This window comes from Ictidomys tridecemlineatus, chromosome 6 (assembly GCF_052094955.1).
Source record: "Ictidomys tridecemlineatus isolate mIctTri1 chromosome 6, mIctTri1.hap1, whole genome shotgun sequence".
Classification (NCBI taxonomy): domain Eukaryota; kingdom Metazoa; phylum Chordata; class Mammalia; order Rodentia; family Sciuridae; genus Ictidomys; species Ictidomys tridecemlineatus.
Window position 1 is genome coordinate 157,064,751 of NC_135482.1, and position 20,191 is coordinate 157,084,941.

At 35.5% G+C, this 20,191-nt stretch overlaps 1 protein-coding gene across 1 annotated transcript in view; it reads left to right on the plus strand.

Annotated features, from left to right (window-relative positions):
- The window catches only part of Dnajc15 (DnaJ heat shock protein family (Hsp40) member C15), a 58,290-nt gene that overhangs the window by 5,660 nt on the left and 32,439 nt on the right, over positions 1–20,191 (plus strand). The window lies entirely within an intron of this gene.

The window sequence follows — 20,191 nt, forward strand, 5'->3', positions numbered from 1 at the left end:
AAAATAATATGTGACTTTAAATATGAAAATGCTCAGGCATGACTATGTTAAGAGACACAGTGAAGTAAGTTTGTTCCCTGTATACTGCAGCAGTACAAAGAATCATTGTGTGTGCCACAATTACAAATGTAGACTATTAGATATATTGGCATTTCAGATATGATAGGGCCATTTTCTTCAGATTGTTTCTTTTTCAATTTGGCTAACAAATGGCCAATTCACAAATGGTAAGCAATTCATGGTAAAATTTTGAACAAAATTGGACTCTTTCCCTCAAATTACATGGCAGTTGTACTTAGGGAATAATCAGTCTACACTAAAATGGTACAAAAATGGTATAATTTATATATAGTAAAGTTCTGGACTAAAATGATCATATATAGGCTATTTACTTACTAAGGTCCAGAGGAATCTTAAAATCTTCAGGGATGCAGACAGTTCTTTTTGGTATTGTGTTGTCTTACACATTTTAGGACTTATAGGATCAGTAGCACCCTGTCCATAAAGTACTCTCCTTCTTATCCAGATTATCCTGCAACCAAGAAAGGTCTCATGGGTTTTCAGATGTTTCTGTTCTGCTTCTGGTAGGAATTGCTAATCTATGCAGTGACCAATGAGATAAAGATAAAATTGTTGATATTAATTTGGAGGGAACTTGGAAGTGCTGAAAGCAGTGGGAAGCTGCCAAAGCTGTGTTAGGAAAAGGAGAGGAGGCCTTGAAAATAATAGGAATTAATGTTTATCAAGGAGAAAAATATTTCATACTTTTTTGTGTCATCCTAAGAGCAGCTTCTTTACTTTGTTTAATTTGTTCAAGTTTCTGAACTTGCTTTTAGACAAACCATTTTCACGCTTTGGAGATGTTTATGTGAGCTTTAAAAGGGAGATACAGATTATGGGTTGTTTTGGTGGACAAGAACTGAGCAAATTCAGGTGTGCATCTTAGGTTGAAGCTAGATAAAATGAGATTAAGAGTCTGAATGCTTATTGACAACTTCCTTTTGAGGAAGGAGAATAATTTTTTTTTCCTTTTTAATTTCCCCCTGGTATGACTATTGTCTATCTTGAACCTAAATGTTGCAGTCTCAAGTTAGACATTTTAGCATTTTATTACAGTTTCAGTAATTTGTATTTATATAGAAGGTTATTTACTGCTTATGCTGTTTGGGGAGAATAAAATGCCTTAAGGAATTTGTAAACAATTTGCATGCCTTTTTTTTTCTTTTTTCTGTTTTTTTTTTTTTTTCCCAACAGTAGCAACTATGATAGAATGGGCTGTTTTCCCAGTTTTCAGAAATTTTTTGATTCATAGGAGTGGAACATTTGATTTTTCTTTTCTTTTCTTTTTTTTTCTCCTGGTGTATATTTGAAACTACTAAGTGGTGTTAAGAGAGATTTGATTTGGCCCACTTGTTGATTCATTGGCATTATTCAAAATAATCCTTTTTTAAAAATATGTGTATTTTAACTGAAATTAGATAATCTTTACAAGCAGGGATCAAGTTTTGAGGATCTTTATTCTTTCAGCTCACAAAATGATGCCACACATAGTTGCTGCTCCCTAAATCTTCATCTGATTATATTAACAAAAGAAACAACTGCTTTGGAGAAAAATAGAGGATTAGGAAAATATTTTATAGTTTGATGAATAGCCAGCCTACACAGTAATATAAATTAGAACCCAGGGTGTTTAACCATTGAGCCATATCCCCAGCCCTTCTTATTTTTTATTTTGTTGTAGGGTCTCACTAAGTTGCTATCCTCCTGCCTCAGCCTTTCAAGTTGTTGTCTCTTAATGACCTAAAATCTAAGCACCTAATAAATATGTGTGACTTATAGTACTCTGACTTCTTCTGATTTGCTTTCCCAAGTTTTGGCTATTTTATTGCTTATTGATACTTTCAATAACAACTACAATCTCCAACTTAGAAACAGGTTCTGTGTTTGCTAATTTAATTTGGATTAGTTAATTTGAGGGAAAAATCAACTTTGTGGAAGCTATAAGCCAGGAGTTTATCTGGAGTAAATACGTATACAGGGATTGCTACCCCTTAAGGACTGAGGACAGCAAACCTATAAAGTGTTAAGTTAGTAAGCGTTTTAGACTCTAGCCTATGTAGCCTCTTTTATGACTACTCTACTGTTGTAAACACAGCCATAGACAATACATAAATGTGGCTATGTTCCAATAAACCTTTATTTACAAAAACAGGTTCTCTTGAATGCACATTTAGATCAAATTTGAATACCCAAGTAAAAATAGACTTTAGTAAGTGTTGTCATTTTGTCGTTGTTGTTCATTCTTTTACAGATTCCTATTTTATTTGCTAAGGTACTGAGACTAAGTCCTATAGTGGATACAAAGATGAATCAAACATGGATTTAGTCCTCAAGGGACTTGTCCAGTCCTCTTGACTCAGAACTCTGCAGTAGCAAGAATCATGTCTGATTCACTTTGATAAGTTCCCCTAGGGCTAAGCACAGCACAGAGCAGGTTGTAGATACTTAGTAAATGTCTTTTTAAAGACAAGTGAATGAAGGAATAAGCCATAAGTGTCACAAGAATGATAAATGGATAAAATGCTTGAGTTCAGAGGAATGACCCATTGTTTCTAGTTTGGGAAGTTAAAGGTTTTTGAGAAAAAGTTAGTAACTGAACTATACCTTAAGAAGGGAAGAATATGAGCAAATTGGATACCCATTTCAGCCTTTCCTTCCATTATTATAAAACATGCTATCTCCTGTTTAGAACAATTGGAATATTACGTAGCTTAGAATTATTGACTTATATTCATTATCATTTTTAAATTCCAAAAGACCTTTTCCTAACAGTAAGGTTATTACCTATATTCTCTCAATACGATAAGTTTTTTTTTCTTTAGTACTGGGAATTAAAATCAGGGCCTTGTGCTTGCTTGGCAAATGCTCTACTATATTCCTAGCCCTTTTAAAATTTCATGTTGAGATAAGGTCTTGCATAGCTGCTCAGGCTGACCTTGAACTTGCAATTCTCCTGCCTCAACCACTCAAGTAGCTAGGATTAGAGTCATGTGTCATCTTGCTTTGCTATGATAACGATCTTCCACTGACATTTTTATACAGAATTGTTTTAGGGTCCTTGTAGTCATAAAATGTTTTATTTTTACCCCCTGGATTTATTTACCCTAAAGCAGTTTTATCCAATTTTTATAAGATGAAAAATTTCACATCTCTGTCCTGCTCCCATAATATTAGTGGTCTTTTCTATTTTTATTCATTGAATATACAAAAATTTATTGAGTTAATTATGTACAAGCAAATAGTTAAGGAGTAGGTAGGGGCTGTGGTTGTAGCTCAGTGGTAGAAAGCTTGCTTAGCATATGTGAGGCACTGGGTTCAATCCCCAGCACCACATAAAAATAAATAAAGGTATTGTATCCATCTACAGCTAAAAAAATGAAAGAAAAATAGTTAAGGATTAAGTAAACTGACTTTTAGTGGATGTCTGCTGTGTACCAAGTATGTGATAATATTTTTTCATAATAATCCTGTGAAGTTAGATGCTATTTTTCACCATTTTACACATGATAAACTTGAGGCTCAAAGAGATTGATTAACTATCTCAAGGTCATATTGCTAATAACCGGTAAGACTAAGATATAAAACCAGTTTTGACTCCAAAAGTCCTTGACTTTTAATATTGCCACTTCATCTCTTAGATATCAGAAATTGGTGAAATCCAATTTCAGGAAAATGATGTACAGTCTTAGTTTTTGTAGTAATTTTCAATGTCTTCAGATGCTTCAAAATGTGCTTAGAAATTAATTCTTCAGCTTTAAAGTAGAGTTAATTTTATTTCATCTTAACTCAAAAAGGAAGGCAAGAATAATGTGTAATAAAAATTTAAGCTGTATAACCAGACTAAGAAATTTCTGCCCAAAAGGAAAATAGGCTACCGAAGAGAGTAAAAGTAGCTTTCAAAACAAGGGATAGACCCAAGCAAGAAGAAATAAGAAAACCTACAAAATGTTACAGGTAAGATAGACATCAGACAAAAGCCAAAAAAGAGAGTTTTGGAGTTTCTGGCCAGAGACTTCAAAGCGGGTATTAAAAGCTTGTAGGAGGACTTGATAGGAAGGAGGCTAGTCAGAGACACAGTAGGATCTTTTTTTATGATCAGGGTGCAAATTTAAGTGCAAGGATAAAATCAGTGCACTTGTTTTTACTGAAGAAAGAAGTATTCATTTCTAAAATGTATTTTTAAGTAGACAGGTCAGAATTTTTTCTGATTTAAGAAGTTAAAAGTTGTTAAATCCTTCTAACCAAGTGGGATCTTTCTAAGATTTTTCTTTTTTCATAACTTGTATCTTATACTCCTGATTTTAAAATAAACAATTATGTTACTATCATATAGTAATTGTAATAGGTGCCATTTATTGAGTGTTCACATGTCACATAGTGATGTATATAAATGTCCTAATTCATAAAAATTTATGCCAACTCAAGGAATTTCATATAATAATTATTCTCATTTTAGATAGCCCATGAGGACCAATGAGGAAACAGAGGGCAAGTAACTTGACTAACTAAGGTCGTGGAGCTGATAAAGAGGGAGCCAAAACTCAAACCATGTTTCTTTGATTCCAAAGCCTGTGACCCTACTACTGAGTTATTGAAAATAGGTAGAAACTAGGAATATATAAGTACTCTTAGTGTTTTGGTTAACATCATTCTGGCTTTTTTTTTTTTTTTTTTTGCCATGCTAGAGATTGAACCCAGGGTAGCTGTTGAGAGCCACAGCCAAAGGGGCCCCAGCAAACTTATAGCTGCCAGCAAACTTCCAGCTGACGGCTGATGATTGGCTCACAGCGGCCCCAGCAACATCTAGCTGATTGGCTCCTCTGTGGTGATGTTCATTGGGCTGTTTCCCTGCCCTTCAGACTGCCAGCTGATGATTGGCTCACAGCGGCCCCAGCAACATCTAGCTGGTTGGCTCCTCCACGGAGCTGCTCATTGGGTGACTTCTTTGGCTCTGCCCACGCAACCCAGCCAATCAGCCTCAAGAGCAGGAGGATTGTGGGAGGTGGAGAGGCTGGTGTGGGGGGGAGAGGCTTGTGGAAGCCGGTGGTGGCAGTTGGGCTCTGAGGGTTTTTTCCCTGAGGAGCTGTTTTGTTTGGCGTTTGTAGTTCTAAAAATAAAATTAGTTTCTTTTGACAAGTGGCTCCTGAATTGTGCCCAGACAGACTGCGGCAGGTAGCAGGGTAGCATGCAGGCTAAGAAGCCATCTATCCCTGAGCTACACCCCCTACCCTCTATTGTTGCTTCTTAATGTATACATATGCTATACATTCTTTTTTTATAATTTGCTTTTTATTCTCTACTTAATATATGGTCTCTAAGCATTGTTCAGTATTATAATATTTAAATGATTTAGTTGATGTATATTTTGGATTGCCTTATTTGTTTTAATTATTCTCCTATTGTTGAGTATTCAAATTGTTTCCAGTTTTTATATTATAAATAACACAGTGAAGAATGTTCTCCTATATGTTTTATGCATCTTTCTGATTATTTTTTCTTAAACATTTGAATTTTAGTTACTGAGCCTGAAGACATGAATATATATAATATTTTTGAATCTTAACCATGAAATTACCCTCAAGACACATTGTGCCAATTACCAGTATCAGTTCAGGAGATTGTTCATTGAACCACTCTCCTAAAAACTTGTAAGACTGTGAGCTGTTGTCTGAAATGCATTCCTCATTATTAATAGGTCCTGTACTGGAGATATGGCAGATTGCATCATGGTACATCCAGATAAAAAGTTGAAGCAGGAACTAGTAATTCCACTTGTATACTTATCAAACTGTTTGATTTTTTTATTAGATATAAAAATATTAAAAACATATCTTTGTTCACTACATTTTTAGTCAGAAATGTTTCTTATAATAATATTATTTACCAATTATTCACAAAAGTCTCTGCATCTGACACTTCTAGACTTAAAATTTTTTGAACTTTCACCCTAGGTAGTTTTTTGCTTTTATACTGGGGACTGAACTCAGAGGCACTCTACCAATAACCTACATTACCAACACTTCATTTTCATTTTGGGCAGGGTCTTGCTAAGTTGCAGACTTGTGACTTTCCTGCCTCAGCTTCCCAAGCCACTGGAGTTGTAGGTGTGTGCTACCACGCCGGGTTACTTGATATTTTTCTCTGTGCATATGTAGTACTAGGGATCAAATCTAGGGGTAGTCACCACTGAGTTTATAATCCCAGTCCTTTTTAATTAATCAAGTAATATAGGTATGTATGTATGTGTTTCAAGGAATTAGTTTATATGATTGTGTGATGGCAAGTCTAAAATTTATTTGGTGGGCCCACGCAGACTGAAAACTTTCAAGTAAAAATTGGATCTGTTTGTGTGTATGTTTGTGTACACACATGTGCATACTCGTGATGCTGGGGAGTGCTAACTAGGTAGTGTAGCCTAGTGAAGTTGACACATAAAATTGACCATCACAATGTACTTGGGTTAACGAATTTGAAACCAAATGTGCAACTTGTTTTGACAAACCTGTGATGAGTCCAGGAGCTCCAGTTCTCTGAGGCATCCAGGACTAGGTTGATTATTGGGGCAAGATTTTCTGGTCAGTCACATTTGTTCACATTGTAGCTTAATGTGAGCAAAGAAAGCTTCTTCCATTGTTAGAATAAAGAGACAAGAACTCACATCATTATTTTGAATAAACCCAAAGAGTACTTACAAGATTATTCTTTAAAAAAATCATTATGTACAGTGAGGATTTTAGTTAGAAGAATTTTTGTTAATTATACTGCTTAGTGGAATGATACTCATTTGAGGTAAGCCCAAGAGTTGTTTCTTATTTGGCTTTTGATTTTATTATATTGTTTTGCTGTGTGTGTGTGTGTGTGTGTGTGTGTGTGTGTGTGAGAGAGAGAGAGAGAGAGAGAGAGAGAGAGAGAGAGAGAGAGAATGAACCCAGGGACACTCTACTACTGAGCCGCGTCTTTAGCCCTTTTTTCCATATATTTTCAGACAGGAACTTGTTAAATTGCTGAGGCTGCCTTAAACTTGTGATCCTCCTGCCTCAGCCTCCCTTATAGCTAGGATTACAGGTTTATGCCACCGTGCCTAACTATTTTTTAATTTTTGAGGTGCTTTATATCAAACATAGGATCTTTTATGTACTAGGCAAGTGCTCTACCACTGAGCTGCAACCCCAGCCCTCTTCCCCTCCTTGTTTTGATCGATATGTATAATGCATATCTTTCTCAAATTCTGCTTTGCTAGTAGTATTTTTTGTTCCCTTTTTTTCTACCTTCTACTTACTGTTGTTTAAATTCAAAGAGCTTTCTTTGTGGAAATTGAACCAAATAATAAGACAACATAAAACACTGAGTTCAGCAGAAAGTGATTTGCTTGTGATTAACCCTTGAGAATTGAGTCACTGCAAAATAACAAAGAAAGAATATTTTTGAGATATTCTGCACATTCTTCTTTTCCATTAGTGGATGAGACATCCCCCAATGCAGGTGTTATGAATTCCCATACTGCTTTGTTTAGGTTTTATCATATTTATCATGACCTGTTTTTAGAAAAATATGTCCAAAATAGAGCTTCTTCCACCTGAGCCCATTTAGTCTTTCCTGGCAGCAAAAGGCAATTTCCTTCTGCCAGTTGTTCAAGACAGTAATCTTGACATCCTACACTATTCTCTTCATACACCACATCCAGTCTCAGAAAATCCTGTTTTTGTACCTTCAAAATACACATCACTAGAATCCCACCACTTTCATTTCCATCACTAATCACTCTGGTCCAAGTTACCAGTACCTTTTTCTTTGATTATTTTTATAGACATCTAACTCATCTCCATGTCTCTGCTTTTGACCCTGAGCAATTTTTTCTCAACAGACAACTAGAGTGATTCTTAGAATCTAAGTAAGATCATCTCAGATCTCTGCTCCAAACAATGATATCTTCTCTCAGAGAAAAACTGAAGTCCTTATGTTGACTGGTAAGGCCTCACATGATCTACTCCCATGTGACTTCTCTGACCTGATTCTCTGTTCCTCTTTCCCTCTAACTTTTTCTCTCTGCACACTGGCAATCATTAGAGGCATCACCCTCTCCTCTTCAAATTTATTCCCTTTGCCTACAGTGATCTTTCTTCAGATGTTGGCATGGCTTCTTTCTTGTTTATTTTTCAAAATTCACTTTTGTCAGATACACAGGTATGTACCTGTAATTCCAGGTGCTTGGGAGGCTGAGTCAGGAGGATCTCAAGTTTAAGACCAGCCTTGGCAATTTAGTGAGACCCTATCTCAAAACAAAAAATAAAAAGTGTTGAAGAGTAGCTCAGTAATAGATTGCTCATGGGTTCAATTCCCAGTACCAGATGGCGAGGAAATATTCACTTTTCATTCTAGCTTTTCCTAGTCATTCTACCTAAATTTGTCACTTTCAGTATATACACACACACCCACTGCTTTACCTGCATTATCTTAACTTATGGCACATATTATTATGTAAATATTCTTTTCCTCATTTCTATTGTTTATTATCTGTCTCTCATGCTAAAATGTAGCTTTGCAAGGACAAGGATTTTGTCTGATAGATCCCTAGGACTTAGAATCATGACAGGTACATGATAAACACTTGCTGAGTAGTTCTTTAATGAACTAATAAATAATCAGTCAGAGATGGGAGGTGACCTTTGAATGGTTACTATTTTTAATAAAAAACTGAGAGTCCTTTTAATGTTATTCCTTTCTGTTTTTCTGAATGATCTGTAGATTATGTTCATTTCACTTTTGTAAGAAAATTGACATAAAGCCTTTAACTTCATTTTGTCTTCCATGAAACATTTGGATATATTCACCCAGTCCAGGATATTTTGACTAATTGTTTTAGCTTTTTCACTGCTTTGACTTAAAGATCTCATCAGAACAGTTCTAGGGGAGGAAATTTTATTTGAAGGCTCACAGTTTCAGAGGTCTCAATCCATAGACAGCACGTTCCATTCCTCAAGGCTCAAGGTGAGGGAAGATATCATGGAGGAAGAGTGTGGCAGAGGGAAGCAGCTCATATGGTGATCAAGAAGCAGAGAGAGTCCCCACTTGCCAGATACAAATATATACCCCAAAGGCAGACCCCCAATTCCCACTTCCTCCAGCCATACTCTACCACTTCAGTTACCACTCAGTTATTCCCTGCCAGGAGATTAATTCACTGATTGAATTAAGACTCTCACAATCCAATAATTTCTCTGAACCTTCTTGCATTGTCTCACACATGAGTTTTTTGGGGACACTTCATATCCAAACTATAACACAAATATTGTTCATTGTATGTTCCCACTTTAAAATACAATTTAAGTCACCCATAAAATTGTTTTATCTTACATGCACAGATAATACAAACTAAAAGGACATCTGGATGGTCAGGAGGCTGCTTAAGATCCTTTTCATCCATTATATAAACCTTTTGAAAACATATGACACGCAAGCATTTTGGAAATCCCAAAACTCACTTGCTGAAAGAGATTCAAAATAGACAGGCAAGCTGCTATGTATGTATTCTAGTAGAGAGATCTGCTGAGTATAAGGAGACACTGAAGAATTTTGCTTAGGTGAGGAGTTGAGCAGGGAAAACTTCACTGAGAAAACCTTGAAGTTGTTTTTGAAGAATGAGAATTTCTAGGAGTGGAACAGAGGAACAGAAAGAGTAAGAATAAAGATGTGAAAGTAAAGAAAGACCTAATGGAGTATCTGCCACATTCACACAACGTTATGTCATTTTTCATAACCTTGTGTCAAATCATTTTGAGTATTTTATGATACAGTTATTCATACCCTTATTTCACAGATGAGGAAATGGGTCCAGACAGAATAGCTTAGGGTCATCAACTGATTAATGTTGAGTTAAAATTCAAGCCCAAGCCTGATCAACTTTGAGTGAGGCCTTGTGGACTTCCCGTTAGCATACCTCTCTTTCCCATCCTGCCACCCACACCCCCATTCAAAGGTAAGGTGGTGGAAAATTGAGGGGTGGAGATTCATGCTTGCTACATGGATGAAAAACATGAAGGCTTATGAAAAATATGAAAGTTTAGAATTAAAAAATCCATAAGGAATGGAAAGAGTACTAATTAAGAATGAAGAAGACGACACTGAGCAGTATTGAAAGACTAGCAAACCTCCGAAACCATCATTGTGTAATGATATTCTTTAGTGTGGATATAAGACTTTTAACTAGCCATGCTTAGCAGTCTAGGAAATGAATTCTCTATGACTGCTCTCCCACCATTTTTAAACCAATCAATAATTTCATTGGGAATTTAGCATCTCTTGGTTTCTGCAGTGCTGTTTTATATATGCCTGGAAATTTTAAAACCCAAAATGTTCCTGCACTGTGTGTGGTTAGAGGAAATATGGTGAAAACTCTGCTTTTTGGCCAATATAATTTAAAGGCATGAATTTTAAAAACTGAAATACAGTTGACCAATATCACATAACATTGCCTTTGAAAAAACAGGATCTTTTTTTTCCATGGTGGTCCTGAGAATATTGTTAAAAGCTGAACTTCTAAATTTGGCTTAAGCAGAAGATTAGGGTTATTTTTCTTATGTAGACCACTTTCTAAACACCAGTCTTCATGAGTCATAAAATAATTTTTAAAAATATTTATTTTTTTGGTTTTAGATGAACACAATATTTTTATGTGGTGCTGAGAATCGAACCCCTTGCCTCACGCATGCTAGGCAAGCACGCTACCACTTGAGCCACATCCCCAGCCCATAAAATAAATTTTTTATGGAAATTTGTATGATTTATTTTTCAAGTAATATGACCTCATGTTTATAGAAAGATCAGCTTGTGCTACTAGTGGAAGAGGTGCTAACCTAATTTTGTTTAATAGTTGTGGTTTTGAGGCTCAAACCCAGGCCCTCAAACATGCTATCCAGGTACTCTACCACTGAACTAGGTCCCCAGCTTTAGAATTTATGTAGATCTTCTGCAGGCCTAGAAAATGTTTGTTAGTTTTTTGAACCATGTACATCAATCTTCAGAGAAAATGTTCTTAACTAAAATTTGCCTACTGTGGTTTGAATGTGGGTTGTCCCCTTCCCCCAAAACTCATATTGAAGTTTAATCCCCAATGTGAGGTATTAAGAAGGTAAAGATTTGACTATAGCATGTAAGTGTAGAGTCTTTGGGAGGTGGTTAGGATTAGATCAAGTCATCAGGGAGAAGCCCCAGATTTGAAAACTGGTAGCTTTATAAGAAGATGAAGAGACCAGGACACACACACTCAACACATTCACAAACTCACTGCCTATCCCTTGCCATTTGATGCTCTGGTGCACATCAGGGTTCTGCAGGCAAGAAGGTCATCATCAGATGTGGCTCTTGGCTCTTGGACCAGAACTGTGAACCAAAATAAACATGTTTAATAACTTATCCAAATTGTGGTACTATGTTATTACATATAGTTGAAGGACTAAAGCATTACTAGCCTTGTGCATATTAAAGGGGGGGATTAAAAAAAATCCTTGCCAAGAGGTCCATCTGTAAACCCAGGGACTAGGGAGGCTGAGGGAAGAGAAGTTCAAGTTTGAGACCAGTCTCAGCAATTTAGCAAGGCCTTGTCTCAAAGCATTAAAAGTGCTAGGGATGTAGCTCAGTGTTGAATGCATCTAGATTGAATCCCAGTATAAAAAATCAACAGGAACAACAATAAAAACCTCATGTGTCATCCTTTCTTTGTAAATCACACTACCTGATTTTTTAAAATATTTTCAGCACATATTGTAATTTTCCTGAGTCAAACAAACAGCAACTTTTCTCCATTCTGTTGAATTCTCAAATGAACTATGATGTGTATCTAATCGCGTGAGCAATTTTAGACACTTAACCTGTTTATTGCCTCGTTGTTAGAAAATGACTGTATTTGTGGTACTAACACTATGCCTGCTTCACCATTTTGCTTTTATATTGTCTTTTCAATGTCATTTTTCTCATTCTGTTACTGGCAATTTAGTTTTAAAGCATCATTGTTTAAAAACCATTTAAAATAAAAATTGAAGTACATCTTCATGCCTGCAACTGGATCAGAGAATATGTTGGGTATATCAAAGAAACAAAATAGATCTTCTTAGCCTGAGGACCAATACTGAAGTTTAAATTAAAAAAAAAAATAGCATAGTGATAAAGAACATGTGAATTTTTTTTCCAATAGTAGTCAAACAGGGAACATGTTCATAGAATTCTCTGATGTTTATGCCAAATGAACCATGAGTGTTCAAAAAAAAAAACCCATTATAGTTTAGATTTTATTTTTTTTTAAATAAGGCAAAATAAAGTATGATTCTGCATGAGCTACTTGCTCAGATTTCAAATTACTCTCCTTCTCTTGTACTATCTATTTTCTACAGTTGAAATTAGAATGCTTCTTTTCCCTGTCTGGATCATTCACTTATGTGGAGGTTTGGGAGGAACTGTTATTGTTTTTCAGCTCACAGTTTTGTGTCTAAAAAGAAATGCCAGTGGCTTTTTAGAGAATGAAAAAAATATTAGGTAACAAATATTTTTTGCTAAGAAACAAATTATTCTATTTAACTTGTTATTCTATTTAACTTGTTAATAATCTAACATCTTAATATTTCAATATAACACTTGACAAAAAGGACTTTTATTCTTATTTCAGAGTACAAAATTAGTTGTAGGTTATGTGATTTTTTTTAAAATTTTATGTTAACTTCAACTTCTAAATATATTTTTGTTTGTTTGCTATCAATTGTTTATGCTTAAAAATACAAACTGTTCTAATGTAAATTAATTAAAATACATTTCAAGAGATAATTTTAAATTCAACTCTCTTCCAATGAGGAATTTTAGTTGTAATAAAGTGAATTTTTGCATAGTTGTGCTTTTAGTGTGGGTAAGTAAGGTTGGATTTTATAGTTTTGTTTATTTATTCATTGAACATCCTTATTTACTCCAGTAATTTACCTAATTTGTTTTTAGAAAACAAAAATTTTTTCTTAGTTGTAGATGGACAGCATGTCTTTATTTTATTTGTTTATTTTTATGTGGTACTAAGGATTGAACCCATAGGTTGCTAGGCAAGTGCTCTGCCCTAGCTATTTCCCCAACACCCGCTCCAATTTGCTTTTGTTTTGTTGTTACTTTTAAAGGTTACAATGCCTTTTGTGTTTTTTTTTCTCTAAAATTAGTCTTTAGAAATAGAGGTTAGAGGTTACCTTTTATTAATTTTTAATCAACTTATTTTTTCTTACTGTATTGTTGAATGAATGGAAATGAAATATAGCAGTTCTGCTGATGTGCTTGCTTATAGGAACTCAAAGATAAAGGAGACAACCTCCTTGACTTTAGTGAGTCTTTTTTTCCTAGTCTGCCAGAAGTTCTTATGTTGGGGCTTGAGGATTGAAGGACTTCAGGCAAACCCATGAATGCCCTCAAATTATATATCAAAAGACTTTTGGTGTGTGTATGTTCCTGGGAAAATGGTCCATATATTTCACTGGATTTTTAAGACTTAATACCTAGAAATGCTAAAAGAGACAGAACACATCTAACTATAATTTAGTATAATAAATACAAAATTATATTATATTCTAAGAAGATAAAATATTATAAGTATTATAGTAAGGATAAGAATAAAGATCTGTGAGAGATAATAGCATAAACATTGGATGTTTAAGGACCCTCCTAGGACTCATTTGATGCAGGGCCAAGTTTGCCTTTTTCCATGCAACTTCTTCGATATATAATATAGTAACTGGCAGGTAATAACATTTATATGTGAAGGTCCTTGCAATAATGGATGGATGGCTCTTTGAAGATAGTTTAATGGAGGAACTATTTGCAGCCGTGTGGGCATGGTTGAAGGTACCCAATAAAGAATAATGTATCACCTAAGGAGAAGCAAGTTATCCATCAGTTGAAGGGGTAAGGATAGGACTTGTGTCCTAGAACTCATTAAAAATTGTAGGTGTGGAGGGGTCACTCAATGGGAACTATGGCCAAAGAGGAAACAAAAGCAGGGGAAAAAACACTTTGACTACCTTGTGTGGTTATTTCTCTCTCCTTTGTTTCTCCTGCTGGTGAAACAGTTAGATGCTAGAGGGCAAGTAAGTACTAGATAATAGTCTTTAGAGATAAGAGCAAAGAGAAGTACAAAGCTAAGCAGAAGATGGTGAGTGGACCTGGGGGGATTAAATAGGAGCTTATCAACAGAGTGCTCAAAACTTACTTGAATTAAGTTGAATTTTTATTGTTAAATATAACTTAGCTTTACATATTGTTAGAATAAAATGAAAATGAGCAAATGCATAATGGTTTAATTTTTTAAAATACAAATACCTCTAATCCTTGAAATCAAAATCTCTGAAATTGTACAGATAATTATTTGTCTCATATATTTTGAATATTTGAATAGTTGAATTAATAAAATGGTACAATATTATTATTCTATAAAATTTGAAGTAAAAATAACTCAACTTTTTCAAGATTTTACATTTTAATAATATGCATTTTTCAGAATGTGAGAAGTTGGGGTATTTAGCTGAGGAAAATTCATTTTCTAGAGCCTGCCTCAAACAATCTTCTCTGAGAACCTATAGACAATCTATATAGAAAACCTTGGCTAGTTACTCTTTTGATACAGTAGTAATATCCAGAATAAATATATAAAGATCTAAAAAAAACTTACTACCAAACAAATATCCCAATGAATAAATGGGCAAATTAACTCAACAGGCACTTCTCAAAGGAAGAAATGTGAAAGGCAAAAATAAAAGAAAAAGTGTTTAACATCTTTAGCATTTAGGGAAATGCAAATCAATCTATGCTGAGATTTTATTTCATTCCAGTTAAAATGGCAGCCATCAAGAATACAAACAACAATAATAAATGTTGTAGAGTATATGGGGAAAAGGAAGGAACAGTTGTACACTGTTGGCAGAAGTCAGTGGTGTACTTTATGCTTTGAATTTAGCCCTGGATCCTCTGCCACTACAACTTATTTTTTAAAAGGACATGTTTGTTTTCTATTTTTTCTCTCCCTTCTCCCTGATCTCTCCCCCTCCTTAATCTCAGGGGAAATAGGATTGATTACCTTTCTTCCCCATCCTAGGACTAGTTATCTGTCCTTGAGAACGTAGCTACCACAGGAATGAAGTAATTAGACTTCAGAGATGTTAACAAGAGTATCTCAGAAATCTCCCAAATTGTCATTTGAATTGAATTACCTCTTTAAAAAACCAAAAACCCACCCTGTGTCATGCTCTCCTGTAATCCCAGTGGCTCTGGAGGCTGAAGAGGAGGATCATGAGTTCAAAACCAGCCTCAGCAATGACAAGGTGCTAAGCAAGTCAATGCGACCCTATCTCTAAATAAAAAGTACACCTTGAGTTCAATTCCTGGTACCAAAACAAACAAACAAAAAAACCCTAAAAACCCTCTGTTCTACCCGTGGGCAGAATCACAGCTTCTAGGACTGGAGTCTCTTGTTTCTCCTTTGCTAGCAAAGCAATAAAACTTATTTTTCCTTTTTCTTAAAACTGTTTCCTCATTATTGGATTGGCATCAGGGACCAAGGACTAAGCTTTTGATTATAAGGAGAGGAAAGAGGAAATATTGGGAAATGACATTGACCAAATGATGTTGTTACATCATGTGCATGCATGCATATGTAACAATGAATCCCATTATTATGTGTAATTATGTTGCATTAATAAAAAATTGGGATAAAAAGAAAAAACATTTACACTTAAGTCATGAAAATAATCTTCTTTGGTATCTTCTAGAAGTTTTGTTATTTTATCATCTACATTTTGAGGTACAGTTACCTGGGATTGACTTTTGTATATTGTGAGAAAGGTTCATATTAATATTTTCCATTTTGATAGTCAACTGACCAAATATTATTTATTAAGGGAAAAAAGATACTTTGTTTCTGATTTGCAATGCTACTTTTGTCACAAATCAAGTCAGTTAATTAAAAAAAAAAATCTCTGAATCTTCTTGTACTCAAATTTAAGTATTATAGAACATTGTTGTACTTGTTATACCCCTTATGTTCAAAAGTACTGTAGTGGCACCCCCTTTCTCCACAGAAAATCTTAATTAGACTTCTCCAAACATCTTCACCGTGGCTGATTTTAGAACTGTCAGCAAAAGAGTCTCTACAGAAGAGTTCAGTGTGGATAAACTTCCAATTTTCGTGTTGCCCTATCTTACTTGGCCACTAGCCAGGAAGAAATCAGCACTCCAGGTGCTGGACACCCCCTTACTAGTTTTTCACAAACATTTATCCAGTATAGTAGTTTGTAAAAATGTGTAAACAAGGCCTCTGGTCTTGAGCTGGAACTTCACAGAGATGTCTACATTTCTAAGATAAGAGAAGTTACCAATTGGGCTCCATGGTCACACCTGGCAAGGGGAGGGAAGAAAGGGGAGAAGAAGCTCTCCCCTTCTCAGGTGTTGACCTTGAAGGGTTAACTTGCCCAGAATAGTGAGAGAAAAAGCTGTTTTTATGTGAACTTCTGTGCCCCTCCCCTTACATGTTGGGTGTAAAATTCTGAAATTATCTGAACTTGAGGTTCAGGGGATTGATTGATTATAGCAAAAGCTGTGCCCTCTGAACCTGGCTGCAGCTAAATAAAACTGTTTCCTGCTATCTTCGGTGCCTTACCTCATGTGTCCCTTAGTTCATTTTTACTGATAATGTTAAAAACAGCTGACATCTGCTAACATGTGCAGGCTACATGTGTTAGGCCCATTGTGTGTATTCTTACATTTTATCTTTACAATAGCCTTAGGTGGTATAATTACCATTGCTAGGTGCTTGGTATAAATCAGTGGACAAAAATAAGTTCCACATAGAGCACAGATGTTTACATCCTAATATTTATATTTTTACATCATTTTTATTGTTGTTGCTAGTATTCTCTGGTTGCTTTTGAAGCTGAACACCTTTTCTTATGAGCCTCAGGTGTGCTAGGCAAGCTCCAACGCTGAGCTAGATGTCTAGCCTTAGACATTTTTTTAAAAATGAAATCCTTGGCTTAGTCTTTTGTCCACATTTCTTGTGTGTTGTCTGTCTTTTTAATTTGGAGGAATTCTATATGTATATTTGGTTATGTGCCCATTGTTCTGAGTTGTAAATGACCTCTGTCATTCTGTGAGATCAGTTGATCTGGGGCTAGTTTGTTTTGTTTTGGTTTTTGGTGGCACTGGTAACTGAACCCAGTGCCTCTAGCATGCTAAGTGAATGCTCTAGTTCTTTAGACAGACATTCTTTTTCTGTAAGGTAAACCACACAGCAGTTTATATGCTTTGTGTTAATTGGTGCACAGGACCTAAGTATAAGGAGGGACCTTACACCATCTAATATTATCTCAAGGTCACCAAATGTTCTAGGTTTTATTGTCACAGGAAAGCTGGGACCTGAAATTCCAAACCTAGGTTCTTGTGTTCTGATGAAAGAAATTTTAAAGTCAGACACCAAAAGCTATGCAAGAGATGTTAAGTGAAAGTAAAGTAAAAACAAGCAGAGAGCATTCTCAAGAGAGAGAGAGTAGGCAGTTTCCAAGCAGAGAATGACAAAGGAGACAAAGCTGTCTTCAAATTCATGACTGATTGATGTTTACCAAGAGAACTGGGACCACCTTCTGTACTCTTTGCCAGTCAGTTGTTCACCTCCTCCTTCATATGGACAGTGGAGTTTTTGACCTTAGTTGATCCTCTCAGGAATTGTCATGGTAGCCATTCTATTTAGGGGTGGCTTCATCTATAAGACAATCCTGTGTTAATGTGGGCATTGGGCTCAATAGCCAGTCAGAAGTTATCTTAGTGTGCCTGTGCTACTAAAAGAATCTTCCTTCCCAGACAAATGGAGACACACACAGCCATAATTCGTAACTTCACACTAACCTCAATTGACCCTGTTAAGAGTTAGTCTCATTAATTCTTTCCTTTTGACATAATTTCCCATTAGCTCCTTTGCTTCTGTTTGTTTTCTACAAATTAACTACTACCCTTTGCTTTTTCATCCACATTGAGTTTAAAGAAGACCCTACATAAGTGGCTTTGCCATACATTTCACTGCTCATTGGTAGTTACTACATAACATTATGAATCTGGAGATTATTTACTAGTTAATATCCTAATCATTTAAGTATGGCTTCACCTTATAATTTAGAATGCCTAGTTAAAGGCAGGGGATGGGATGGATGTAACCTTACTTACAAAAGGCAACTGCCAAAGGAGCAGGCACTTTTAGAGCCTTCATCTGCCTACCAAGAGCTCTAGATTTCTCAGAGACAATTATTGGATATTAAAGTTAGAGCACATTTATGCAGCTGCCCTCTCTGACCTGATGTTTCTCATTATAGAGTCATTCCTGGAATGTCTGGGCTTTGATTTCCTAAAACTGATGTGTATTTCATTACAGAACTCTGAAGACTGAGGGCTGGAGGGCTTTTAGAGTCTCAGCCTCCTTAACAATGTCTGCACCAGTATGAAGTATATCCATTCTGTTCTCTAATGAGATTATTCAAGCTTTTAAAAGAATCTTTGTTGAAGCTTGTGAAATTTGTCTCACCACAAATTAGAAAAAAAACGTTGCTGTGATTTCACTTTCTTAATTCTGTATCAGTCAGAATTTGCTTTGGCTCTCCAAGTACCTAAGTACTGAAAATACGGTAGTTCAGGAAGATAAAGCTTTTATTTTATCTCATGTAAATAGAGGCAGTCCAGGGATGCTAAGACAACTCTGTGATGGGGTAGGAAATAGTCTCTTTTCCTCTCATTGTTTTTCCTTCTCTTTCCAGAAGGCTGCTCCAGGTAAAATGTGTGTGTTCCATTCAGCAAAGACATTTTCTCCCTCCCTCTCCTAGGACTTCCTAACAGTTGTACACACAGCTTTGCTTAGGTACTATAGACCAACACTTAGTTACCATAGGCATCAGACTGCCAAGGGAGGCTTGAAATACATGTCCAACTAAAAATAGAAATTCCTGGTTTTATGAATGGATATTGAGGTCAATAATTTATTTCTGCCACATGTTATGACTGAAGGTTTTTAAATCAGAATTAGCTTATGATATTTTAGACTGTGACATTCTGAACCTGGTTCTTATTGTTTAAAAATTTTACTGGTCCAGAAAAGTAGGAAACTATTTTTTTTAATTATTAATGTATTTTTACATGGTGCTGAGGATTAAACACAGGGCCTCACATGTGCTAGATGAGCACTCTATACCGCTGAGCCACAACCCCAACCCCCCTCCCCCTAACTAATTTTTAAATTAAATTAAGATTTTTACTAATTTTTGAAGTTCAAATTCTTTACCAAAGATGCACTAAAGATTTTATTAAAACTCTAAAAACAGCAAATGCATTTGAGCATTGCAAATATACAATATTGAGTAGGAAATATGTACCTTTTGTCCTTACAGAAGATATATATATTTAATGTATTAAACCCACTATTAAGAATAGTCTGTTGGTAATGTAAAAGCTCTTGGTTAGAATGAATTCAAATATATGAAAATTAAAGTATAGAATTATTTTAGTTCACCAAAAATTAGATGATAAAGCAAGCAACAGATATAATTCCTTAGACACTGTAGATTTTAAGTTCTGTTCTTCACAGTAGAGTGTGAAGAAAATCTAGTATTTAATGTAATTATCCTCATTATTTAAGATGATTGATTTTCTTTTAAAACTTAGTATGGTGACAGAAAGTCTAATTGACCATTTTCAGAATTCATTATTTAGCCTTAAATGTGAAATTGGAATGTAAAAAAAGAAGAAAAAGAAGAAGCAGAAAGGGAGAGCAGAGTGGAAAATTAAAGTAGGTAACACTGGAGTGTGAAAAATTCACTGCTCCTTAACAAACAGGAGGTGAGAGGGAAGGGACAACCTGACCAACTGCCTATCTGCCAGAAGGCACTCAATCCCAGAAGACTTTTGTGCCACAAGAATATAAAAGGAGAGGGAAACAACTAAAGGCATATTTCTTTAAACAACAGTAAAACCTAAGTGACTTTTGGGAAGATTGTGTACCCCCTAGTACTCAACCAATGAGGAACCAGAGGAGGGACCTTGCCCTGGAGGGAATAGTGCTAATTATAACTGCTCTGAGTGTGCC